Here is a 27,673-nt window from a genome sequence, read left to right as displayed (position 1 = left end):
AGGGATTGGAGGACACGGAGCCTTGTAAGGAGGACCCCAACTGGCTGGGGAATCAGGGAAGGCTTCCTGGCTTCCTGGAGGAGTTCTGTCATGCCGTGTGGCACCCTAATGTGGCATCTTGAGGAGGGCCTTCAGCTGGGAGGGGATAGCATGGGCGGAGACTCTGTGCCCTCCTCAGAGAGGGGTTTGAAGCAGAAAACCATGGCTCCCTACCTGCCCTGTCCTGTCCCAGCTGGGGCTCTGAATGTGGCCAAGCTCCCTCCCTCCACTGCTTCTTCCCTTCCCTGCCTCCAGCCTCACCATTTCCAGTTCATCCTTGACTCCCCTGTGACACTTTTCTGAAACCCAGTTGAGACCCTGGCCCTCCAGGGTTCTGTCCTCCACGGTGCCCCCTGGCCTTCCGGCAAGATCCAGGCTTCTTACGGTTGTCAGGGGCCTGGGGAAGACAGAGGGAAACCTGCAGGATCCCAGCCCTGCCAAGCTCTCCAGCTTCCAAGAGGCGAAAAGGTGAGGCTGGGGGCATGGGGGCCCAGCCACTTTCTCCGGATGGGGCAGGCGGAACTTCCCGAGATAAGGGGAGCAGACAATGGGGGGCTGTGTGGTGCAGCCTGTCTCCCGGCCAGAGGAAATGAGTGGACTCCGCACCATTAACCCGCTGCGGCCCACAGCACCCTCTGGAAGGGTGACCGGGACCGGGGCCGGGGGTGGGGGAGAGATATTCCCAGCCCCCACCTGCTGTCCCAGCCTGAGGGGCCATGCCTGCCACTCCAGGCCCATTTTCTTCCAGGACCCATATGTATGAGGAGGAGGCTGGGGACAGGGGCAGACAAAGGGGCCCACTCAGGTTGGGAAAACAGGCCCCGGCTTGGCTTCCCAACAGAGCCCAATGTTCTGTAGGACCCAGGCAAGTGCTTCACCCCTCTGGACCCCTGGACCCTCCCTGATGCCCATGCTCCTTCCTTCCTTCTTGGCTGTTCCAGGAGTCTGAAGATACCACATGCCTATAATTCTTTTTTTTTTTTTAAGATTTTATTTCATTTTTTTAAAGATTTTATTTCTTTATTTAAGAGAGAAAAAGAGAGATTGAGAGAATGAGTGGGAAGAAGGGCAGAGGGAGAAGTAGATTCCCTATGGAGCAGGGAGCTGGACACAGGACTTGATCCTAAGACCCTGGGATCATAACCTGAGCCAAAAGAAGACACTTCACCAAATGAGCCACTTGGGTTCCCCATGCCTATAATTCTTATCATTCTTCCCTCCTCTGCACACAGACCATAGGACACATGCTTTACCCAAATATGGGGTTTCTGATGGTAGAATTTAAGATGGCAAACAAGGCTGCTAGTAGACATGTTTTGGGTCTTGTGGATTGTCACAGCTAAAGTCAGTGGGGAGAATAGACGAACTCGCGCTGTCTTGGCCCTCAGTTTCCCCCTTCTACATCGTGAGAGGTGGAACTCTATGACTGCCCTGTGAGGGGTGAGCTGCTATGGTCAATGACAAGGGATATGAAGCCATGGAGTTCCCATAGGTCTCCTCCCTTCCCGAGTTCAACCTTAGCCACTGACCAGCTATAAGATTGTGCAAATCCTTTTTCATCCAAAAACGGGCTGCCTGGCCAGCTAGTTGGCCAGAATTCTGACAATGAGCATAAATAGGACCTTGTGTGCTACACAGGGAGAAGTAACTGTGTCTGAAGTGGCCTGGGCTGGAGATGCACATCCAGGACCCAATCTCTGGCCTGGGAGTCCAGCCTTCTCTGTCCCTCCCCCTCCCCAATCCCCCCACTCATTCTTTTTTTTTTTTTTTTTTTTTAAAGATTTCATTTATTTATTTGACACAGAGAGATCGCAAGTAGGCAGAGAGGCAAGCAGAGAGAGAGGGAAGTAGGTTCCCCGCTGAGCAGAGAGCCCGATGCGGGGCTCGATGCGGGGCTCTATCCCAGGACCCTGGGATCATGACCCAAGCTGAAGGCAGAGGCTTTAACCCACTGAGCCACCCAGGCGCCCCATCCTCCCTCTAACTCTTACCTCCAAACTCTCGGAGGGTCACCCTGATGGAAAAAGGTAAAGATTCCCAATACAGGAGACATTCAAAACAATGGACAGGACTATCGAGGCCTTAGATCACCAGGGCCAGCCTACTTGCTGTGCAGCTAGGGAAACTGAGGAAACAGAGGCTGAGAATCTCCCAAAGCCACATAGCCAGTAGGTGGCAGAGAAAAGCCTAGAACACAGTCTGATTCTCACATGCCCCTAGGCTCTGGAATGTTGGGGCTGGAAGGGCCTTTGAGGCTCAGGTTGTTCAAATTCTCTCACTAGTCAGAGGGGGAAAAAAGAAACCAGGAAAGCCTAGCCCAAGGTCACCCCCAAGAGCAGTCCAAAACACTGACCCTTCAACTGCAGAACCCCGTGTGGTCTTAACACTCCAATAACCCATCTGGGTTGGGGGAGCCCTTCCTGTTGTCCTCACCCCCACCACTGGGCATTATCCAAGCACAGAGCAGCTTGGAGGGAAGAGTATCTTATAGAGGACAAAACAGGAAAGAAAAACCACCAAAACATACTGGTGTGAGCCCTTTCCACACCATCAGGAGGTTCTGCTCAGGCCAGTACACCCCACAGGGCCCCCTTCTCCACCACCCACAGCTCCTGCCACTCCCTGCCAAGAGTCCTTCCAGAAAGGAAAAATGTTGGCATGAGGAGGAGGAAGGGTGGCTTGCCTCAGTCCTGGGGTCCCTGAAACAGACCAGTGTCTCCCCAACAGGCCGTTGAGGGTGCCACTGCTCCTCAGGGCAGGGGGTCCTGGGCATGGCCCCTCTCTCTAAGAGGAAAGAAAGAAAAATGACATTTGCTGAATCCCAGACTGTGCATAGTGCTGTTCCCGTGCGTCCCGAAGCATGGTCTCTGTCAATCCTTCGCCCATCCCTAGAGGTGGGAATTACTACTCCTGTTTTACAGAAGAAAACGCTGTTATCCAGAGAGAGATCGTGACTTCCCCAGGGTCACACAGACAGTACATGGCAGAGTCGAGGCTAAGCCTGGCTCCGTGCACTGTACCCCTCGGCCCACTCCCCACCTCACTTTTAGAAGTCAGCCTTATGTGCATGGAGATACTATACTATGCCAGCTCTGCGATCCTCTCTGGTCTGTTAAGAGGGTCACTGATGAGATGTGTGTGGCCTGGCCACCACTGCTCTTTCCTTTGCTTCTCTCTCTCCGTCCGCATCCCTTCCCTTGCTTGCTGGGTAGGATGAATAAGCTGCGACTCTGGCAGGACAGATGGGTTTCCAGGTGTCAGCCGTGTATCCCCCTGCACCCTGCTGATCCCCATCAGTGGTAACACCCCACTGTCTCTTCCTGGTGCTCAGAAAGCTTCACATATTTTGGATCTGGGTTTGTACGGAAGTTTCTTATGTCTTAGGATCTGTGAGTCGGCTCTGGCTTCTCCAGAACCTCCTAGACTGGGCATCCACTCCACCAGGCTTCCTGTCCCAGCTGTGACCACCTTGAAGGCTTTTTTTCCATTTATTTATTTTTTTATTTTAAAGATTTTTTTCATTTACAGAGAGAGAAAAAGCACGAGCTGGGGAGAGGGGCAGAGAGAGAAGCAGGCTCCCAGCTAAGCAGGAAGTCGGATACAGGGCTCAATCCCAAGACCCCGGGACATGACCAGAGCCGAAGGCAGACGCTTAACCAACTGAGCCACACAGGGGTCCCTTTTTTTCTGTTTGGATGTACTTCTCTACACCTAGCCGTGAGTGTTCTTCAGGGACAGTGAGTCTGACAGATCTCTGCGTCCATAGCGCTCAGCATATTGCCAGGCACATAGTCTATCACAGGAAAGTTTGTTGAATGAATAACCGTGATTCCTTGATTTTTATCTTTTACTTTCTCTCTACTGTTAGCATGAAAAGGACTTTAAAGTTGGCCCATGAGACTAAGATTTTGCAGTGAGGTGGCCTTTGACCATCCTAACCAGAGTAGCAGCCCTGGAACATGCACGTGGCTGGGGACAGCTCACGGCCCTGGCTCCAGCTGCAACTGCCTTTCGGTCAGCTGTTTTGAAATCCTGCCACCCGGCCCACAGTTGAGTTCCTACTCTGATCCTGGCCCCAGGTCAAATGCGTCCCCACAGTGAAGTAAGTGGTGTCCACATTAGACAGGTAAGGAAACCGAGTTCAGAGAGTGGAAGGAACTTTCTCGAGGCCTCTCAGCTCAGAAGAGGTGAAGCAGCATTTCAAAGCCATCCCATCCCAGTGTGGCCCTTTGCCTCTGTCTGGGCCTTGGATGGGCTAGAGGACAGCCACAGAGGAGGACTTTCTTCAAGACGGAGATGGGGATTCTCTTGGCATGAGGAAGTGAGCCCCGATCCCATGAAGGAGGCAGGATGGGCAAGATGGATGTCTGGAGAAGACGTAGCAGGGAGAATGGCACACTTCATGAAGGATTTATGGAGCCTTGGGTGTTCATTGGTCTGTCCCAGGCTTCAAACCCTTTGTGAACAGATCTCCCCAGATGCAGGTGAATGGAGCCCAGAGAGTGGGCCTGGCTCAGATGGTCACGTGTGGGTGGGTGCCTGCCTGCTGGACTATAAGGGAAAGTAGGCTAGAAGGGGGACACTCACAGTCTAGGCAGAAGAGGTGGCTCCTGTGGCCCAAGAGGTGGGGGGGAAGACAGGGACAGTGGTGCCTGGGCAGGAACAGCCATGTTCTTCAGGTGATCAGGGTCCATGAGGCAGAGCAGGGATGGTGAGCTAGGCCTGAGGGAAAGGAGCTGGAGTATGTGGGGGGCGGGGCAATGCGAATGTGTCCCCTGAGGAGAGAAACAGCCAGGACAAAGTGGAGAGTTGTGGAATAGAGAAGGGGCCTGCAGGAGGAAAGTGTGGGAGCCCAGGGACGGGACACCGGAAGTCTCTTCCTGGGGAAGGCCAGGAGGAGGATGGCAGTGAGAAGAGGAAGTTGGGTGACAGGAAGTTGGGGCACCTTCCCTGTGAAACCAAGAGGGTCCTGTCTGATGAGGGCCAAGTGCCTTGAAGGGTTGATGATGATGGACAGGGAGCTGACCAGAGCACACAGAAATGTCACCACCAAGTACCAAGCAGCCTACGATGCTGGTCATAGTTGTGGCGGAGGCAATGGCCCCACAGGGTGAACTTTCTTAAGTGCTACTGATATTTATGGAGAACTCTGGAAGCACAGGGCACGGCACCAAACCCTCTCAAAGCGTTAACTTGTTTAAACCTCCTAGTGGCCCCACAAGGCCAGATCGGTGGATGCCACACACAGACACACCCGGAAGCATGAGGACATGCAGATACGCATAGATGTGCAGACATACACTGGTTCTCACCCAGCCTGCAAAGGAGCATGCGGGAGGGCTGGGAGCGGCGGGTCGGGAGGCCCCTCCTGCCTTCTAGCTGTCTGTCATTCTTTACCTCCCCACCCTCATTCTCCAGCAGGCACCACACCCCTCTGGTCTGTGTATCCCTCAGACTAAAGATCCTTTGTTAATGGTTTTCAGAAGATCCTCCCTTGCCTCCCCAGAGCCCAGACTCATCCTGCTCGGGGAGTTGGGAGAACTGAAAAATCTAAGCCCCAGGCCCATGTGATGGAGGGTACAAGGCCCTCACCTCCAGTGTAGGCTGCCCATTGACGGCATGCCCCCATTTCTCACCTGTGCCCCAAGCACTTCTGGGAGAGACCCCCGGAGTTGGGGTGACTGTGGAGCAGAGCAAGACCCCTCCTCCATTTGATTGCTATGTAGCTGCCAAGTTCATTGTCCCTGGGCAGTGCCCAACTAGCCAGGAGGGAAAGGGACTTCTGCAGCAGCTGCCTGACCCCCAGCACCCTCTGCTACCTCATGGAGGCCCTTTCTCCCCTTCTCAGCCCCCAGAAATCACTGGCTGTCCCCTTCCCTGCCTCCAGTCCACCCAATCACATAGGCTAGAACACTTTCCAGGGGACCCCCGCCCTGGGCTGCAGATCCAACCACATTTCAAATTCTTCCTGCCTGTGTCTGGATCCAGTTGCTTGCCACCCACCCATGCACCCACGCAGCCGTCAGACCACCCTCCCTTCACCCAGTGTTTAGAAGAGGGTGCCCGACGAGATACAACAGTGAGTGACAGAGACACGAAATCTCCACCCTGTCTCTTCACCAGGCTGGGGTGAGGTTTGAACAGGCGAACCATTGTGGATTCCGTGCAAATAGCCATGAACACAGAATGGTCTCTGCTTTGGGACAGGCCTATCGCTCATCTCTAGGGCAGGGCGGAACAGGAGGGCCAGTACTCCACAGACTTGAAGCCACCCGGTGCCTTCTGGGAAAGGAAGGATTCAGTCTGTCTGGAACCCAGAGGTGAATTGAGGCTGGAGGTGAAGACGGGGCCAGGCAGGCAGGGCCTTGCGGATGGGATACGGAGCTCTGACTTTGTCCTGTGGGTGATGGGGAGCAGAGGAAGGGTTTCTAGTGGGGAACTATAGGACCTGATCTGCATGACAACTTGTGGGGACAAAGAAGGAGATGTTGTTGGAAGTGAGAACCGAGTCCCATCAGTGGGTGCAGAGGGAACTCTGGTGGCCCTTCAGTGTTGGCATCTGAAGCCATAAGCCAGGAGTTAAGCTGGAAAATCCTAGAAGATCCATAAACTTGGGCATTGTTCTTCCCCCTGCCCATATCCCAGGGAGCATCCTGACACAGGAGGAAAGCCTGGGTTGGTCCTGGAGAGGAAGAAAAAGAGATTGGAGAGAGGGTGTCCCTGCCAGCCACTCTGGGGGAGCCCCAAAGATAGAGTGGGATCCAGCTGGGTGGGGAGTGGTGAGGGGGGCTGGGCAGGACCCAGCTGTGCAGGGTGTTCACTGCACAAGGTCACCTGGCGGAGGGGGTGCTTAGGAGATGAAATCCTGGCATGGGACTGCATCTGTGCAAACAGGGCACCTTTTTTTTTTTTTTTTATAACTTTCACAAAAGCACCATAGAGATTTGGTGGGGCCTCGAGGCCATGGGAGAGCAGAAGGAGCCCTGGAGGAGTGCCTGGGGGCTCAGTCAGTTAAGTGACTGCCTTCGGCTCAGGTCATGATCCCAGAGTACTGGGATCGAGCCCTGCATTGGGCTCTGCTCAATAGTGAGTCTGCTTCTCCCTCTCCCTCTGCCTCTCCCCTATGACCTCCCCTGCTCATGCTCTCTTTCTCTAAAATAAATAAAATCTTTAAAAAAAAAAAAAAAAGTGGGGGGTGGGCCGGAACAAATTCAGAAGTTAAGAAAGCAGAAGCTTAGTTTTACCCATCACCATCTCTCTCGACCTCTCAAAACACAACCTGAGTTTCCACTGGGCAAGGAGGGGAGATGATCCTTCGCTGAGAGCCCAGTGTGAGGATATGGGGCTGTGACAGAGGCCCTGGCTCCTTCTGGAGTTCCCAGCTGACACAGGCACAGGGTGGTCCCATGCAGAGCTGTGTGGCTTGGCCAGGAGAGGGGAGGTCTGGCGGCCCTGCCCTCCCACCCCCCGAGTTCTGCCGCCCCCATACTGGGCACTGGCAGGCAGTTCCTAGATGATTCATTCGAAAGGGGAGACATCTGATGAGGCAATGGCCCCCCTCGTGTTTGTCTCCTAGAGGCAGTGTGGGGTGAGGAAGGCCTGCAGGGGGTAGAGCTCAGTGTCTGGCCTGGCCTCAGCTGTCTTTCCAGCAGGGACTCATCACTGTCCTCCTTGGTAGCTCAGTGTCCCTCGTCTACATGGAGATGGTGTCTGAGGCCTGGCCCAGGTCTACTCTCAGACCAGAATCCTTAACCTTTTACCCCCATCACCTCATCTGCTTTCATTCCCATCCGAATTAGGCAGAGGGCATTAGCCCTGTTTGACAGGGAGAGAAACTGAGGCCCCAAAACAGAGCCCCAAGACCACACAGTGGGCAGGCAATGAATCTAGAATCTGTTCCTGGAGCCTGAGGCTGTTCCCCTGCCCCTTGGTGCCCAGTGGCTGCTGTGAGCAGGGCCAGATATCCTCCTGCCCCAACTGGAAGGATTTGGTAGGAAAGCTTAGCTGGACCAGGACCTGGAACAGGGAAGGATTCAGGAAGCAAGAAATCCCTCAGGGCTAGTGGGGGCACCTTCTCCCCTGACTTCTGGGGAGCCCTGCCCCCTCCAGGAATCCCCTCAGCACCTCCTGGTTCCCAGCCACCCACCTTCTCCACTCCCCAGATTCCAGAGGCCCAGTCTGGGTGCGGGAGCCAGGCTGCCGTTTTGAGAGCACAGACCACACCAGGGCCTCTACTAAGCACAATATATGCATCATCTCATTTAAGACTTGTAAAAACTGGAGGTAGTTTTATTCCCCATTTATAGATGTGAAAACAGAAACCCAAAGAGGTTAAGTCACCATCTCAAGCCACACTTGGCCCATGCTGGTTCTAAGAGGACACTGCTCCTCAGAAACGTGGCATCCTGCAGGCCAGCATGGCCTACCAGGCAGGCCCAGGCGCCCTACTCTCAGAGCGAATAGGCCAGCCTGGTCCTGCGGGGCTCACACTGCACGGAGCCAACACAGGGCTATCTTCTGGATTCTGGCCCTCCGGCTAGGAGGGCGCATAGATGCCCACCCAGCTGGCTTGAAGTCTGGGCATTTTTCTGCAGCTCTAAAGACAGAAAGGGAAGCCCTTGCTGGACCTGGCCCAAGGCCTTAGCTTGGAGAGGTTGCAGCCCATGAGCAGCCCCTGAGGACCATAGGGTTTCCAGCCCTCTGTCCTGTCCTGGGGACTCCAGCTGCATAGCCAGACCCCAGCCCTCTGGGACGAGTTTTACACACATGGATGAGAACAGCTCCAGTGAGGGAACGTTTCTGCTTCCGCCTGGTCTCACACTCCATAAGGGTAAGTCAGTGCTGGAAGGGACCCGGGCACCCCTGAGTACAACCCCACCACCCGAAGGGGAAATCGAAGCTCTGGGAGGGGCCCGGACTGGCCCAAAGCCACATGGCCTGGGAGTCCTCTTCTCTTTCCCCTCCCTTCTGCCAAGCCCTCCTGCCCCAGCTCAGCCTCCTCTCCCCACCATGGGGCTCCCACTTTCCCTGGCATGTCAGGGTCTGGTCTGCCACCTGTTCTAACCAGGTCTCCCCTAACTGCCACCACAACTCCCCTCAAAGCCAGGCTCAAGCCCTTTGCAGACCTTATCTCCCAGCTCCAGCGCTGGCGACCCTACTAGTGTGCGCATCCCAAGTCCAAATTCTCTTGAGTCACATGTCCTCCTAGGTCCCATCACCTATGGCTGTGTTGCACAGTCTGCCATGGTGGCAAGACCACTGGGATACGGGGAAGTTCTCTGAGGAGTGGGAGTGGGCCCCAGGGCTATGATCACAGTGAAGACAGGACCACTGATGGGGCAGGCCAGTAAGCGCTGTCAGAGCTCCCAGGCCCTTGAGCTCACCTAATCTCGACTCTGCCTTGTTGATGTCAGGAGCTGAGTCCAGAGAGGGCCAGGGACACGTCTGAGGCCACACAGCACATGTGTGATGACGTCACATAGCAGGGGCTTCACGATGACTACTGAGGCGGTCCCTGGTATCCCCAATTTCCAGATGAGTAAGCCAGGCCTCACATGGCTATGAAGGGGGAGAGCCAGGATCTATCTGAAGGCAGGGTCTTGGGCTCCAATGGTTACAGACACTGTGGATATAATTAATGTCACTGAATTGTACATTCCACAATGGTTAAAAGAGCAAATTTGTTGTTATATATATTTTATTAATTAATTTTTATAATTAATAATGAAATATAGCAAAAAATCTCTGTATACTTCAAATGGGTGCATTGTGGGGCACCTGTGTGGCTCAGTTGCATAAGTGACCAACTCTTGATTTCAGGTCAGTTCATGATCTCAGGGTTATGGGATCGAACCCCACGTTGGGCTCTGTGCTCAGCACAGTGTCTGCTTGTCCTTCTAACCTCTGCTCCTCCCCCAGCCTGCATGTGTGCTGTCTCTCTCTCTCTCTCTCAAGTAAACAAAAAAATCTAAAAAAATAAATGGGTGAGTCCCGCATCGGGCTCTCTGCTCAGCAGGGAGCCTGCTTCCCTCTCTCTCTCTCTCTGCCTGCCTCTCTGCCTGCTTGTGATCTCTGTCTGTCAAATAAATAAAAAAATAAAAATAAAAAAAATAAATGGGTGAATTGTTTGATATTTGAATTATCTCTCAAATGTAAAACTGTTTATACAAAAGTCTTGGGCTCTTAACCAGGACACTCTGCAGACTGTTGTCTCAAAAGGCTCTCCGTACAGTGAGGGGAACAGACCCCTGAACGGACATTCTCCAAATGAGAAGGAGGGAGCTTCACAAGGGAAGCACAGAGAAGAAGGGTCCACTTGAGTTGGGGTGCTCAGCCCTAGCTGTGAGGCAGATTCATCTGTGGAGACTTGTAGCTGCTGATTTCACCACACTGAGACCACTGCCCTACCTCATAGCAGAGGGTATGCTGAGTGGGTTTTGAGGGATGAATAGGAGCTCCAGTCTGGGGAGGTTTGAGGGAGAAAGGTAGGTCCAGATACAGGAAACTGAGGTCTAGGTGTATGAGCACGAGGGCTTAAGTGTGGCAGATATGCTCAGACCCTGCCGGCAAGCCCCAGAGAACCATGTGACCTTCTGCTCTAGAGCCGAAAGCAAGAGGGGCCCAGCAGACTCCCTCCCTGTCACCTTCCCTGCCCACACTGCCACTGTCACCTGAAGCCTTCTCAGCGCATCAACCAATAGCCTACGTATACTGGGTGACTGAGACTGAGCTCTGAACACAGCACCATCTCTCTGGCTTCTCAACTACCAGTAGCACCAAGTCTGCTGGGGGTGGGGGGCAGGGCATCTGCAACAGCCTCCAAAGACACCTGGACACACGGCTCTGTGGAGGGTGGGGGCACCAAGTTACAGGAGGAGGGGGACCAGATTTACCAGCCATGCACACATGCGGTCCTCAGTTTCCCCCTCCAGGGACCTGGGGATCATGTGTCCTGTTTGGCATGTATTAGAATCAACATTAAAAATGCTGTGAGGAGAGGCGCCTGGGTGGCTCAGTGGGTTAATCCTCTGCCTTCGGCTCAGGTCATGATCTCAGGGTCCTGGGATCAAGCCCCACATCGGGCTCTCTGCTTGGCAGGGGGCCTGCTTCCTCCTCTCTGCCTGTGTCTCTGCCTACTTGTGATCCCTGTCTGTCAAATAAATAAATAAAATCTTAAAATAAATAAATAAATAAAAATAAAAATGCTGTGAGGAGACTTGAGGTTGCCAGGGGCCAGGAGGAGAGGGCAAGGGTACAGGGTTTCCTTCTGGAAATGTTCTGGAACGAGAGGATGGTAATGATTGCACAGCACGGTGAGTGTGCTGAATGTCACTAATGGCAGCATTTCTGTGTTGTGTATTTTACAATAATAAAATGTTTTAAGTAAATGGAGGGTGAAAAGAGAGTGGTGAGGACTACCCTGATCAGAAGTGGGGGCAGTAATGGTCGCCCCTCATGGAGCACCAGGGACTGCTGAGTGCAGGGGTTAGGGGGTGTGGGGTAAGGGAACCCCTGGGGTAGTCCACAAACCTTGAGCCCTTAAGAGAAGGGGGGGTGGTTTCCTGGACCCAGTGGCAGGGCAGTGAGACGCAAACAGAAGGATCGTCATCAGGGGTGCCAGCAGCACGGTATTTCTGGGGTACAGAGGGAGCTTATGCTGTTAGCCAAAGAGCTCACCCGCAGGCTCCCTTTCTGTCTGGGGGGAACCATCTCTGAATGAAGTCTTGGCAGAAGGCTGTGCTCCAGGCCTCCGGCTGCTCCCTCTCCCTTCAGCCTCACCCCTCCTGGTACCCCAGGGGCTGGCTTGGGACCCAGGGCCTGGCTTAGGACCCAGGCTCGTCCAAATTAGGGGCCCCGCCAGGGCTTTGCATCGTGAGGGGACCTTTGTGCTGCAGAGACAGGGTGGGAGGGGAGAGGGGCATGGAAGCAAGAAAGGAGTGAATTTATTCATTCAACACATTTTGACCGAGTGCTTACTACGCGCCGAGGACCGAGTGAACGAGTGAGCGGGACAATCAGTGGGTGGGGGTGTCTCCCAAGACCTCCAGGGCTGGCAGCCAGTGGGGCCAAGGGCCCGACGGGGGACCCTGAAAGGGCATCCTGGCTCAGTCTCTGCTTTCTCACAGGGGTGTCTACCGGTGTTCTCTTTCAGAGGCAGTCAGGGGGTCTGGGCCCTGACAGGCCTCTTGCCCCATAAAGGCCCTGATTTACACCGCAGCCGCCTGCCGGCCGCCCCTTGTTTATTTATTTGTGGGAGCAGGCTGGGGTCTGGCTGCTCAGGCCTTCTCGGCACCACGTGTTCTAGCCCCACATGTTCTAGCCCCACATGGTGAGGAAGACAGATGCCTTGGAATTATTTCGCATTAAATGGCCGTGGAAAACTATTTGGCCTGCATTTGATTTCACCTCTGGTTACAGTATAATTTGTTATCCTGAAACGGGCAGCAGCTGGAGGCCAGAGGAACAGATGTTCCTGGGGCGGTGGGGGCTCCCCAGGCAGGGGAGGGGGAGTGGCAGGGAGGCCGTGGAACACTGCCTCTGCCCCCAAAGGGCCTGGCCCTGATCTTGCCAAAGCCCTTTCCAACGCAGAAGCTCCCGGAGCCCTATCTGGGCCTCGGTGTCCCCATCTGTATAATGGGGATGAGAACGCCTAACTCCCAGAGCTGTTATAAGGACTGAACGAAGAAAAAAATGAGTAGAAGTGGACCAGAAAAAGTGCTATATTTTCCAGCAGAGCGTGAGGGAGGACATGGAGGGGAGAGCCGAAGCTATGGTTTGGGGTAGCCGAAAAAGGAAAGAAGGCCAGGACCAGTGATGGGGGGTCGTGGATACCAGGACAATAGGGAGCCATAGAAAAGGTGTGAGCTGGGGAGGGAGCAATCCTAGCCCTGTTTTAGAAAGAGCACGTGGGCTGGGAGGAAAGGCAGTACCGGTCTGCCAGGTCTGAAAGGCCCTATAGGCCCTTGGCAGGGCTGTCACGATTGGGTGGCTTAAAACAGTAGCAGTGTATTCCGTCACCATTTTGGAGGTTACAAGGCCAAAATCAAGGGGTCAACAGGGCCATATTCTCTCTCTCTCTGAAAGTTCTAGAGAAGAAGCTTTCCTTTCCCCTTCCTTCTTCTGGTGGGCCAGCCGGCCTTGGCCCTTCCCGGCTTGCAGGGGCCTTGCTCCAGTCTGGGGCTCTGCTGGCCCATGGCGCTCTTTCCTGACTCCTTGTCCTCTCTTCTTCCTAGAAGGACAATAGTCATACTGGATTTAGGGCCTGCTCCTCTCCAGTATAATTGCAGCTTCTCTGATTAACTGCAAAGACCCTACTTCTCGATGCGGTCATGTTCACAGGTACCTGGGGTTCCATCACCCTAGCTGCTTGGGTCTCCTTGCTCTAGACAGAGAGGGGCCTCTAAAGCTGCCCCATTTAGGACATGGGACAGGGAAGTGGTGCCATCCGTGGGGAGGAAGGATGCGAGGACTGCTTGGGGTGGGGGCTGGTTACTAGAGGTGAGGGCATAAAAATGCCTATGGAATAAAAGGAATGATCACTCTTTCAACCTTGGGCAGGGCTTGTATCCTACAAAATCCAGAATTTCAAGGGTGATGGGAGATGGGGATGTCAGTGGGAGGTGATATTGGAGTTTGGACCCTTCTGGAAGGGTGGGGGTAGATGAAGGTATGTCCGGGCGGAATGGCTTAGGGCAATGGACACTGGTATGTGTGTGCGCGCGTGCATGCATCTAGAGGACATGGCCCCATAGGGAGAGAACACTAAGAGAAGGAGGAGGGTTTTATTTGTGGGGCGGTCTTGGAAACTGTGGACAAGGCTAATGGTGGGTAATGTTGCAGTGAACTCGGAGACAGGGCCCAGCGGGATTAAGTTTTCAGATGCAGTAAATCCGTTGTTAAGACTCTCATGGCCAGCATGGTTAGTCACCTTGAGGACATGGTGTTCCGCAGACCCCCTGGCAGGGTTGAGGACCAGCATTGGTCTCCTGAGGCCTAGAAAAGCAGCCAAGAACTGAGGAGGGGGTCAGAGTGCTTCTCACCACTGCCTCTCTCTGCAGCAAGCTTCCCGACAGACGCCCCTCAGCCCTCCCTCCATCTCTCCCGTAATATCAGCCAAGCTGCAGACGGAGGGCCAGGCGGCTCTGAACCCCAAACCCCAAATTCAGCAAGAGCGCACGTGACTGGGCCAGTGTGGGTCACACGTGTCCAGCTGCCCCCCCCCACCAGGAGTCAGGCTCAAAGGTGGGTGAACGCAGCTATCTGTACCCCACACTCAGCCTGAGGCCCAGACCCGCCAGAAGGGTTCGGTGTCCCGACAACTACCAAAGATCAGTCAGTGAAGGGGAGAAGACAAGTTCAAAATTATTTTGAACTTGTTCAAATCAAACAAGTTCAAATCAAAATTATTATGCAAAAGCAGTATAAATGACACTTGAGGAGAGAAAAACCCTAGACTGAGAGGGAATGCAAGGATGAAGAAAAAGCATCAGACATGTTCAAAGCTCTCCACAAGGACAGTAAGGCCACAGCTGAGACCTCGCCCCAGCTGGCATTTCATGCTGGGTGTGAAGGGGGAAGGAGCAGGGAGCAGAGGCCTTGAGGTATGGCACAGTGGGGACCCCCAACCCGTGGCTGTGACCCCTGTCCCCCACCCCACTCACCATGGTGGCCCCCTAGCAATCTGCCAAGTGGGGGCTCTGGTCAGCCTCTCAGGCTGGGGTCAGGACTACAGGAGAGAATGTTTTCCCAAGAGGCTGGCCCAGGGTCCTGGACACAGTCAGCACTTAGCACTTGCTGGTTCTCTCCGGTCCTTTCCTCCTACACCAGAGTCCCACAGACTTGAAGTACAGAATCTGCCCACTTGGTGAGGCCTGGCCCGAGGTGCTGCTCACCTCATTGTGTGAGTATCAGGACCTGTTTCCCTCAGAAACCAGGAGCACATGGGTGAGCGCCGCTGTGGGCCGGGGGTGGGGTTGGGGGGTGGGGGTGGGGAGTGGGTCCCTGAGGGCGCCTCAACTAAGCACCTTAGGAAGTAGTAAGGGCCGCCATGAGTCCAGCTCCCGTCAGTGCAGTGAGCCCACAGCCTTCATGTGGCTTGTCTGGAAGCACTGCTGTTGGCCGGGTCCTCCAACCCGCCCCATTCTCTGGTGGCTGCTGGGAGACAGCAAGCCCCCTGTGGATGTTTGTCTGGCTGTTGTAAACACAGCCCTGAGCAGCTCTCCCGCACTAGCACTAGCCAACTGCAGGCTCCCAGCGCGGAAATTCCATCTGCCTGGTTCTCTGAGGGAGGGCTGCTCAGCAGAGGCCTGGGAACCACACGCCCCTTGGGGAGCCCTGGTTTCATCCTTTGACCCCCTCCCTATGCCAGCCTAGCCTGGGGCGGCTTGGGACACCCAGTGCCTCCTGGAATCTCTATTTGGGTTTGATTTGGAGTTGGTGTTTGTTTCCATCTCAGGGCAACTTGATCCCAACCCAGTTCCCCACCGTCCCCCATCACCACCCCCCACATTCCTGCCCCTCTGGAGGGGCCTTGACTTTGCTGACATGCTGATGGGGCAGGTCCTCCAGACCTCCCACCAAGGGCACGGGAGGCTCAGTTGACTTTGATGTCCTAAAAGGCATCCCCCCTCAGCTTCAATCCCCTCTTCTCTAATATGTAAATAAGTCAGAGACTGGGAGCCAAATGCCACCCAGTGGAGGAAAACAAAAAAAGAAAACAGCCTGAGGGAGACAGAAGACTGGGGTCCAGACCAAGCCTCTTGACCAAGCTCTTGCTCTGTGACTGAGAAGAAGACCACCACCCTCTCTGGGAGGGGGCAGGAATGACAGACTGAGTACCTGACCTGTGAGAAGACACATGTGACAGAGAGACCAGGTGAACCCTGCTGTCCTTTCTAACGCACAGGGATAGTCTGTCACGTGTGTCAGGGCCTCTGGCCCACGCTGTGTTGTAGGTTAAAAAGTGCGCAAATGTAAGCTTGCCCATGGGAAACTGTAGGCCTGGGGACTGAGTCCTGGATGAGCAAGCTGAGCTCTCTGGACTCCACAGTTGAGGAAACTGAGGCTCAGGCAAGTAAGCGAATGTCCCAGATCTACTGTCAGGAAGGCTTTGTGGTTGGGAGTAGACGCTCAAGAAAAGCTTAACCAGAAGCCTCATTTGTGTCATTCCCCAGCAGACCTGAGATCAGCGTCCCCAGTGTGACCCACAGCCTGAGCCCGGCTTTGTCCCCAGGAAGCCGGTTTTCCTGCCCTGCACCTCTGAACCTCATCAGGTCACCAAAGTTTTTCAGAGAGCCTAGCACTGTTCAAAACCCCGAGTGCCTCAAGTCAGGAGAAAGCTTAGAACGATGATAAGACACGAGCTAAGAGTTTGTGGATCAAACTCTTAAAATTAAAATTCCCCTGTCCTTGCTGCAGTGAAACTGGGGGGGTCAGAGAGCTTGAGTGCCTTGTCTGCTATTGTATGCCAAAGGCTCATAGAGCTGGGGTCAGCCTCGTGTCCATCCAGCCACCACGGTCTTCCTCCCAGCCCCGAGGACGTGTGGATCTTGTGTAGGGCAGGGGCCTCCTCTGGGAGGACCACAGCTGTCCCCACCTCTCACCTGCTGTGAGCCCAGGCAGAGGAGTTTTCATGGTGTCTTAAACCACACACATTTATTTCCCATAATTCTGGAGAGGTGAGGGCCCACTTCTGATGTGCCGATGGACATCTTCTTGCTGTGTCCTCACTTAATAGAGAGGAAGATCATCTTTCTTGTGTCTCTTCTTACAAGGGCACTAATCCCATCCACAAGGGCTCCACCCTTGTGACCTAATTACCTTCCACAAACCCCCTCAGAATACCATTCATGCTGGGGATTAGGGCTCCAAGATATGAATGTGGGGGATGGGTAGGGCAAACATTCAGTCCATAGCACATGGATATTGAAGAGGTGGACTCTTGGGTCCAACCCAAAGTTTTTGGCAACAACAGGATGGGATTCTAGGATTCCATAGACAAAGATTCCATGTTGTAAAAGGAAACTCTGGCTTCAATAATACTAAAATATCATTATTGTGGCTTTTTGTGATACAGTGATTATAGGATTCTAGCATTACATTAGTCTAAGGTTCCATTATCCTGTTATTCCAAGATCCTAGAATTCTACATTCTCTTGAGAGCTTGGGCTCTGAGGAATAGGAAAATCCAGCTGGGCGGGGGACCATGGTGGGAGGAGGGAAAGAGGCAGCTTTTCTATCCTACTGACTTTTCTAACAATGACAAGCAATGTGTTATTTGGTTTTCATTGCGTTCAAAAGAAAGCACAGCTTGGCCAAGCCACATCAGAGTGTGAGTTCACCCACCCCCGGGGCATGACAACCCAGGAGCCAGAGGAGGAGGAGGGGGAGGGCGGGGAGGTGGAGGGGAGGGGGAGAAAGAGGTGGCATCACCTTCCCAAGCTGGAGGTGGCCAGTGCAAGGGTTTGTGTCATGCCTGACACTGTGCAGGACCCTGTAGCCTTGTGTCACCCTTCCAGGTCCCCATAGAGACCCATGCCAGGAGAGGCCAGCCGAGTGCAGGGACAGGCGATGCAGATGAGAACAGTGGGCTGTTTGGATGAGAAAAGGAGTATGGGGTGTAAAGGCAGTCAGGGAGGCCTTCCAAGAGAAGGTGATGTCTACATCGGGAGTTGAGGACAGCAGATCAAGCAAGGGAAGGGTGCCTGTGCGGCTGGGGAGTCATAGCCAGCTGCATGCTACTGTCACCTGAAAGGAGAAGGCGGGCAGAGGTGAGAGTTGGAGATGCTACGCCATCAGTGGTCAGCTCAGGCACGGCCTTGACTGCCGTGCTGAGGAGCTTGAACTCTACTCTGAGGGCAGCTGGGAACCAAGAATGGTTTTTGTTGGTAGAGGGAGGCCGCTGGGCACCCTGAGAATGTAACTGAGGAAGGGCCTGAGAATGTGGGGTCCAAACCCTTACTGTACAGTTGAGGAGATGAGTCCTAAAGAGGATTGCTCATAGCCGCCCAGGGCATGAGCTCAGAGCTAGGAGACCTCCCCACACCTTACCCCCTCCCTCACCACCGAAGATTCTGACACAAGCAGTGCTGGCAGAAGAGGGAGTGTCTCTTGGAAACCTCCACTCCTTGGTACCCGGGGCCCAGAACGCAGCACGCCGGCCCTTCCTTTGGTCACAAGATGCTGTCCGTGCCCCCTTGTTTCACACCCAGTGGGCCAGGTAGAGGCTGCCACGGCTGGTGGGGCCAGGCTGCCCAGTCTGATCCTTGAGAGACACATCCACACCTTCACGACAGAGGCCCTGGCCACACCGGGCCAAGATGGCAGATGGGCACGAGCTGAGCCATCTTTGGTAAAGGGGAAGAGAGAACAGAAATGCAGTCTCACGAGGGCACGGAAGTTGAGTGACAAAAGCAGACAAGAGCCCTGAGATGGTTTGCACAGCTTGGCCCTGTTTCATGTTTCATTCTGAGGCTGAAGGACATAGCCACAGTGACCTGCTTGCCTGCCAGGTCCCTGCAGTCCCAAGCCCACAAACCCCGCACCCTCTCCACTCACAGCCCAGATGGGGGGGACCCAGGTAGGGACACCTGGTTCAGAGTCCAGAAAGAGAAGGAAGGTCTGGGAGAAGGAAAAGGACCATGGAACACCTCTCAGCAATAAAGGGAGGAACATGGATGTGCGCAGCAGCATGCATGATGCTGAGTGAAAAAGCCGGTCTCAAAAGTTCACACACTGTCTGGTTCCATTTATATAACATTCTTGAAATGATAAAGATTACAGAGATGGAGAAGAGAGTAGTAATTGCTGGGATCAGGGACAGTCAGGCTAGATGGAGGGCATCTGGTGACATAGGTGGGACAGGAGGGGCAGCAGATGTCCAGAGGCATGGAGACCATGAGGGGTAGGTAGGTGAAGGGGGGACCAGGGAAGCAGGGGAGTGCATAGAGCCCATGCGGAGGGCTGGTGGTCGAGACCCACTGCACCCAAGGAGATCTTTGCCGGTGGGGGAGGCAACAGGTCTGTATTTTGACTGTGGTTGCCGTAACACGGGTCTCCACATGAGATGAAAGGACACAGAACAGCACACGTGCATTCTATCAATGTTAGTTTCCTGCTTTTGATATCGGACTAGAATGATCTAAGATGTAACCATCTGTGGAGATCGGGGTAGAGGTACACAGGACCTTTCTGTACTATCTTTACAACTTCCTGTGAATCCATGATGATTTCAAAATAGCTTTTTTTTTTTTTTTCCCCAAGAGTCTGATGGCTAGGGGCACCTGGGTGGCTCCGTTGGTTAAAACATGTCTGCCTTCAGCTCAGGTCATGATCCCAGAATCCTGGGATGGCGACTCCTCCCCGTTGCTCAGCAAGGAGCCTGCTCCCTCTCCCACTGCCCCCCACTTGTGCTCTATCTCTCACTCTCCCTCCATCTCAAATAAATAAATAAAGGCTTAAAAAAAATCTAATGACTTTATTTGTGAAGGTCTATTTGTGGACTTTATTCAATGATCTATTTCTCTGTCAATAGCATGTCGTCTTGGTTACTGTAGCTATATACAAAGTCTTGAAACCAGCTAAATGATTCTTCCCATTTTATTATCCCTTTTCAAAGTTGCTTTATTCTAGTTTCTTTGCCCTTCCTATAAATTTTGAAATAATCTAGTCTATACCTATTAAAAGAAAAGCCTTGCTGGGAATTTGATAGAGAATGAGTTAAACCTATAGATCAACTCCTTGTGAATTAAGTATTTCAATATAAAAACAAACAAAAAGCCCATTAAAATTTTAACACAGAGGACAGTCAGGACTGAGGGAGAGCAGAGAGGAGAGAGTGATACCTGTTCTCTCTGAAGGGTGCCCTGAGGCAGGGGCAAGGGGGCAGGAAAAGAATTATTTTGTGCTCTTCTTCAGCTTTGCAGTGTGTGGAGGCCCATCATCTAATATGTACCTTTTCCTGGTAACGTGGCAATGGACACACATTCCCACACTCCCATCCACGTGAGGTGAAATCAAAGAATCCTGTCTCTGTGCAGAGGTCACCGTGCTGATGGTGTAAGCCATGTCAGAGACCTTGAAAGAAACCCTTAACTGTGTTGTGGCCTCCTTGGTCTGCAGAGCCCTTCCCAGAAGCTGGTCTGCCCTGGCCTTCCCAGGGGACTGGACAGAAATCCATTCCTGGAGCAAACCGAGGGTCAGGCAGTAGCTTCCACCGCTTAGCCCTGCACCCTGGCCCTTTGCACCTCCCCCACTGTGGGCCCCACCCTCTGGGTCCTGGCTGCCCTTCTTGGTCCCACCCACGTTGCCAGGTCCCTTCCTACGTCCAGCCCAGCTACCTACTAGTCTCTCCTGGAAATAGAGATTCTCACAGACCCTGAGCCTAACTTTCCCCACCCAGGTGCCCGTTATGGTTTGGGTCATGGGAACAGTACCCCAAAACCTTGGCAATGCTACCAAAACCTCCTCATGATAGGATGGAGCCACACCTGGTCCCCCTGGCATATTCCACCAGCAGGAGGAGGGGGCTTCCCCTGTCCTCAGTCCCTTGCCAGATGTCATGCTGCTGTAGGAGGCTACCCTTCCCCAAGCCCCCTTGGCTACCCAGGAAGCCCCTAGGGGTGAACTGAATAGAGAGCACGGGAGAATGGCATGGCTAGCTAGCATCTGACATGACAGAAATAAATGGAATGTTGCTGATTTCCATCCCTTAGCTTGACTCTCCTTGAGAAAGGATAGGACACTTGGCAAAACTTGAAGCAATCAGTTGTCCTGCCCTGGGTGCTCTGGCCAATGAAGGGTCCCATATTCCCTTTTCAGCCATTCCCTAAAAACTGTCCTTTACAAGATGAAGAACTCTGAAATCTCCTGCCTCACAGATGCCCACAATATAAATGAAGATCACACATCCGCAGGTACTAAGGCCACAGTATCAGACCTTGTCAGGACATTCCTCACTCCCTTCAGAGGCACAGACATTGCTGGTAGTCACCAAGACACCATTTTTTACTTCTCAAAATACACAATTCTGGCCTCCTGGAAGAGGCATTCAGTCAAACTTTCATGTTCCCAACAGATCCCAGAGAGCCAGCTTCCCTGAGGAACATAATTGTTCTCCTCAAACAACTCCTTTTAAAATTCCAGTCTAGCAAATAGACCCCTAAATGAGTCTCCATCTTGCCCTATGCCTTAACCTAACTTTATAAATTTTGATGGTTTTTTTTTTTAAGATTTTATTTATTTATTTGAGAAAAAGAGATGGAGAGTGTGTGTGTGTGTGTGTGTGCGTGCGCACGAGTAAGAGAAAGAGCACAAGTCAGGGTAGCTGCAAAGGGAGAGGAGGAAGCAGTCTTCCCACTGAGCAGGGAGTCCTGATGTGGGACTTGATCTCAGGACCCCAGGATCATGACCCACACTGAAGGCATATGCTTAACCAACTGAACCACCCACACACCCCTCTTTATAAATTTTTGAACTTCCTCCTATCCCACAAGGGCCGGAGGCCAAACCTTGGGTACACCCTCCCATGGGACACATTAACCACAGATTGTCCAACAGGCCAGGCAACTGCTCACCTGCCATGGGACCCCTCAGAACCTGAACTTCCACAGAAATTATAAAAACCCGTCAAGTGTAACCACACACCATTTTGGTGACTGTGGTCTTATTACCATGGGTCTGGCTGTGCTCATGGATTTATAATCTGGAGACCCGAGCCTTCCAAAGAAGTCATCATTGCAAGCAAACATGGAAGGTGTTTGCCAGCCATCAGCTCCATGGGGACCCACCTGGAAAGTATCCCTCAGTCCCACGTCCCAGATGACATCACCCCGGCCTGGAAGCTCACTGCTGAAGATGGCATCGTCTCAGACGCTCAGTCACGTCTGTAAATTAAAGTCCTGAAGGTAATGAGTGAGATGTCCTGCCCCCCATATCCTGCATCTGACCTCACTCTGCCTGTCCATTCTGGCAGGACCCACACCAGCTTCTAATCTCAGCACTGTCCCTACTACCTCTGAGCCACTTCGGGCCACCGGGTGGGGCTGTCCATTTTCCCAATGCCTTTTGTCTGGCTAGATTATGATCAGTGAGGCCTCCCACCTCTCTGACTTCCAGAACTCCTCCCCAGACCGCTTCTGCCCTTCGTGGGAAGGGGTACATCTGTCTCTAAGAGGAAGGGATTGAGCTTAGAAAGGACTTCACCCAGATCTAGAGGAACGGCTCATCTTCCCAGACCATTTGCTTTCATGGAAGCCATTGAACTTGACCCAGTCATAGTGTAAGCCTCTACTGCCTGGTGGGTGATTGTGCCCCAAACATACCACTCTGCCGGGGGACTTACTGGGACAAATCAGACCCTGGAGAGTATCTCTAAGGGTGAATTTTGAGACAGGGGGCAGGCCGGAGGTGATACTTTTGGCTATGGAGTCACCAATCCTCCTAAAATCACGTAAGAGCAAGGTGTCAATCACTGGCTGAACTTGAAAGCACATCATCTACATCTATGACCTCATTGAAATCTTCCAACACTTTTTAACAAGGGCAGGAATGGATTTTCTCATGTCATGGAAACCGAGGCCTAGGGAGGTGTGGTGACTCACACAGTGTGCTTCAACAAACACAGACCGGTGCCGGGGTCACGGAGAAACCACAGGCTATGGGCAGACAGACCCTGGTCCAAATCAAGATCCTGGGTGACTCTGAACTAGCCACTTCCCTGCTCTGGACCTCAGTCTCTTTATATGTAAATGAGGCTAATAATCCCCGCTTCCCAGGACTTCCCAGGAGATCAAATCAGCAACTGTCTGGGACGCCCTGACGCATTTCCTGGTGGCTGGCCTTGTCACTGTTGTCATTCTTAGCACTTGGCTCCCCTCCCAGGATCCACACTTGCTCCTCAGGGAGCAGGCCAGGGGATAGGCCCTGGGACGGCCCTGTGCCTCTCCAGCTCTGCCGATGGATCCCCCAGCTGCCAGGTGACCAGCAGCCTATCAGTGACATCATGATGGAGGTTGTCAGACACCCTCCTCTCAGGCTCAGAGCGGCTGGGCCACGGGACGTGGTTTTCACAGAGTGCCGCCATCCTCTGCAGGTTGTTGCCTCAATCTCTCCAAGGCTGACCGAAGAGTCCTACTCCAGCTGACACCGTCCTCCTGCTCAAAGTACCTTCAGAATGTGGCACAGACGCTTCCCACTGGCCCCTGGGTATGGATCTTGGACAAGTTGTTAAAACTCCCCCAGCCCTCGTCACCTTGTCATAGAAACATGAAATTAAAAAAACCTATCCGTGAGGGGGGGTGCCTAGGTGGCTCAGTGGGTTACAGTTACAGCCTCTGCCTTCAGCTCAGGTCATGATCTCAGGGTCCTGGGATGGAGCCTGCCCATAGCCTGTGGTTTCTCCTGCTCAGCAGGGAGCCTGCTTCCCCTTCTCTCTCTCTGACTGCCTCTCTGCCTATATGTGATCTCTCTTTCTGTCAAATAAATTAAAAAAGCAAAAAACAAAAACCTATCCATGAGATGGAGATACAAGAACACGCGGACTGTGACTAGCTCAGTGCCTGAAACATGGTAAGCCCTGAATTATTAACTTTGATGACTGGGCACTCATCTGAGTTTTGCGGACTGGATGAGCATCCCTCTGCCCACTTCTCAGAGGAGGAAAACTACGAGGCCGGGCAAGGGAAATGGCTGGCGAACACTAGTGGCTAATATCAAGCATGCTCAGAAGCCAAAACTTTGGCCAAATCCTTCCCTGTCTCTCTTCCTTCCAAGGAGGCCCTTTCTGATTGGATTTTGGGGAAACCTTGGTCTCTCTGTCCATCTGGCAAGTGCCCGAACGTCTGGATCCGCCCACGCAGCTGCAAGTGGACAGGCCTGGGGAAGGGGAAAGCAGTCCCAAATCCTGCTCTCTCTCCAGCCCGTCCCCAAGGCTGGACATTCCGGAAGCCACACCCTGTCCCCAGGTCCCTCTGGAAACTTTGGCAGCCTTATCTGCCAAGTGGGGAGGGAGGAGAGGGTCTGAGGTCAGCCAAGGATGTCAGAGGGAGGAGGTAGGCAGATCGGAGAGGGACGGAGAACACACCATGTGACCGCAGCCACAGCTCAAAAGCACTTGCTGTCCTCCCAGATTGTGGACAGCCAGCAAGAGCTGGCCTCTAGCCCTGACTCTGTCCTGAACTTGATGGGTGACCTTGGGTAAACCATTTTGCCTTTCTGGGCTTCGGTTTCCTCATCTATGTAATGGGAAATGAACTTGTGCAGGGGTCCTCAGTCCACTGGCAGGAAACAGAGTTTCCAGGACAAGGCCTGTGACCTCTCAGCCCACAGGCCTCACGCCCACCCGCAAGTGTCCAGGAATTTGGCAGTGGTATTTCATTTATCATCCATGCGGTTTACAGGTACCATGGCCGGCAGGCTGATTACTCAACGGGCTTATTACACTCCTTGGTGACTAATAGATTCTTTTTTTGTTGTTTGTGTTTTAAAGCCATAGCAATAATATTGGCTCTCCGTGACACCGCTGAAATCACCATTATTCAGCCTGACCCTACCTACACGATAAACACCAATAGAAACATCCCTTCTTAGAAAAAAGAGGCCCCTGCCTCTCTCACGGTGGGAGCAGGTTTTCTGATAGTGAAGCTGCTGTATGTTGGGGGCGGGGTGGATTTATGAACTGCTGAGGCTCGTAGAATTAGGTCATTTCTCTGGTCCCTTCCAGCTCTGACCTACACATTGGACCTCATCAAGGGAGGAGTTGAACAGATACCATCTTCCCTTTGAAAGCTCAAGTGTGGGGCTAAGAGTCCAGTGCGGAGTCAGACAGCCTGGGTTCTGGCTTCACCACTTGCGGTCTGGGTGATCCTGGGCAAGTCATACCCTCAATCTGAGCTTGTCTCCTTATCTGAAAAATAAGAGGGCTTCCCATGGGAGGTGGAGGGAGCGGGATAACAGGAAACACGTAGCACAGTGCTTGGCATACAGCAGGGGCTCAAAAAGCTGGGTGGTGCTCATATTAGGCAGATGCTGAGTCCTGGGAAGTGGGCTGGAGTGCAACAGGGCGGGGAAGGTTAGGGCTGACCCTAGGGGGCAGCTTGATGGAGGGTCAAAACTCCCAAGAGGCCAATTCAAGGGCAGGCCGCTATCAAGGCCATCTGGCTTCTCCTTTTCTGACCAGCTTTATGTGTCAAAATAGAGAACAGCACAGGTCAGCCTAGGGAGGGAGCCATGGCTGCCTTTGGTCTGGCTCTGGTCTCCGGGGGATGGAGGTGGGCAGCCCCTCCTGTGGTTGCTTGATACCCCCACCCAGGCCTCCTCCCAGGGACTCAATCTCCTTCTGCAGGAGGGCACTCCTTACCTGCCCTGGGCAGGATGTCCTTACCTATAAGCATCTGTGGCTCTTTTCCCTCCCTCTGTGGTTTTCCATCGATGGGGTCCAATGCCTCCTTTATTAGGCTGAAATGGTCTTCCTAGATAATGTAGTCTGCCTCCAGACACAACGAAGAAAGCTAATGTCACCCGTGGTGGGCTTGTAAAGTTTAACACTCAAATTTCTGAAGGAAAAAAAAAAATCTTTGATTTATACCCTTTGCCAAGTTGCATGCTGTAAATACTTCCACCACGGCTAATTTCAAAACTGCTGACGTGATGACGCTGAACTCCGAGCTGGGGAGAAATACACGCGCTATGCTGTCGTGTGACTTGGCTCCCGCACACCACTGAGTAAAACTGAAATGAAATGAATGGAAAGTAATTTATAACAAAAATACGTATTTCATTATTTTCCTGCTCAGGGCCAGCTCCCCTAAGAAGCCACACTAGAAGGGCCTAGATGGAGGCTGGCCGAGTCGTAGGTCACTCCAGAGTCGTGAGAAGGGTTGCCATTTGATGGTGACGTCATTTTTCTGAAACAGTGAATCGGCCTCCAACACATTCTAAAAAAAGGATAATCTTCCTTCAATTTACAAAGTAGTCACATTCCCAGAAAATCTGGGGTATATCAGAATCGTGCAAAAAAATCGTTTGTGGGATGCCTGGGTGGCTCAGTCAGTTAAGCCACTGCCTTCGGCTTAGGTCATGATCCTAGGATCCTGGGATTGAGTCCTGCCTCAGACTCCTTGCTCAGCGGGGGAGCCTGCTTCTCTCTCTGCCTCTGCTTGCCACTCTGCCTGCTTGTGCTCTTTCTCTCTCTCTGACAAATAAATAAATAAAATCTTTGGGAAAAAAAAAAAATCCTTTGTGCTCATACAGAAAATGGAGTTAGGTTTAAGGCCTAGGCTTTTCGTTCACTCAAATGTTCTAAATGATTTTTAGATGTCCCCACTTGGGAGTTGCTGGTGGACACCCTCAATCATTGTGACATCCAAAAATCACTCCCTCCGATTTCCAGTACAGCCCCTGGGCTTGGTACTTGGCACCCGTTGAGACCCAGTGCCCCAAATATATACCCCTGCACCCTGGACTGGCCATTCCCCGAGACCCGACCATGCCAGGAGCTTTGCCAACTTGCTCATGCGCTTCCTTGGTATCCTGCCTTCCAAATTCTGAGCTAGAGTTTACCCAGTCAGCCGGCCATCTCCTCCATGTCAGGCCCAGTACTGGGAGCTAAGGACCCAGGATAAAGCCCACCTGCCTCCCATCCTAAGGGAGCTCCCGAGTAAGCATGGAGACAACCGAACAGAGACATCACAGTGACAATTGTGGCGTGCAGGGTAAGACAACATAGGGGAACACTTTACACCAGTATTGCTTACCCCAGCTTTTGGCTTGAACAGAAGTTTGATCCCTCCCTGTGTGATCTTAGCAGCGTGACCATGATCCCTGGACATCAGCTTTTCTTAGCCATAAAATCATGGCAAGTAAAAAGTCCAATCCTCCATGGCTGGTGTGCAAATAAATTGGGATAAAGATCATAACGGGCCTACAGGCCCTGGCAGCGGCCCCAGAGAATCCGAAATGGCTGGTCACCAGGGCTGCCTAGTAGACCTGTGTGGTTGGCTGCTGGTTCCTGAGGTAAAGTGGCTGTTCTGTGGAGACCAGGGTGGGCAGATTTCCACCGAGGGGCTGATTAGTAGGTGGTCCTGAGCTTCCCACACCAGGAGGCATGGGGACTTAACTTCTAGGGCTGGCCCAACGGCAGCACGGGGCCATATTGTCTGGTGGTGGAATGGTTGGCTGGGTGAGGGCCCACCACTCATCACACCGAGCCCCTGCTCTGGGCCAGCCCTGATGTTTGATGATGCTGGTGATGTCAAGATAAGCCAGACAGTCCCTGAGCCCAGGGCGCCTCCCTGGAGAGAACAAACTCATCGCTGGGTCATTGGCTCCACCCTGTCCTTTTGGCTTGTCCATATCCCTCCCCAGTAGCTTCCTTCTTATTCGATGGCCAAAGGCTACGCTTCCGTCCCCATCATCTACAGCCTCTCAGCTGCCTCTGGCCCTGCCGACCTCGCTCCTTCTCGGCCCCTGCAACAGCCCCCACGCTTTCCCAGGCCAGGGCACCTCCCTCAGAGGCAAGCTCCTAACTCTGGCTCTGGTCGTCCTCTGCTGCATGACGCCACCTCAGGGAGGAGGAAATTGCCCTACTTCCCTAACTTCCCCCAGCCCCAATACACTCGAGGCCCCACGGCCTACAAAA

The 27,673-nt window shown here is 53.1% G+C and overlaps 1 long non-coding RNA gene across 1 annotated transcript; it reads right to left on the bottom strand.

Annotated features, from left to right (window-relative positions):
• Nucleotides 1-12,752: 12,752 nt before the first annotated feature.
• LOC131820781 (uncharacterized) lies at nt 12,753-25,736 on the bottom strand. Its single transcript, XR_009349780.1, has 4 exons — nt 25,622-25,736; nt 25,418-25,523; nt 21,825-21,920; nt 12,753-13,267 (listed from the first exon to the last, which is right to left on the bottom strand). It is a non-coding gene; the product is annotated as an uncharacterized LOC131820781 (long non-coding RNA).
• Between the last annotated feature and the right edge of the window lie 1,937 nt (nt 25,737-27,673).

The sequence above is a fragment of the Mustela lutreola genome, chromosome 1 (genome assembly GCF_030435805.1).
Source record: "Mustela lutreola isolate mMusLut2 chromosome 1, mMusLut2.pri, whole genome shotgun sequence".
Taxonomy (NCBI): Eukaryota; Metazoa; Chordata; class Mammalia; order Carnivora; family Mustelidae; genus Mustela; species Mustela lutreola.
The sequence above is the reverse complement of the archived record's forward strand: the minus strand, read 5'-3'. Positions and strand labels throughout refer to the sequence as shown.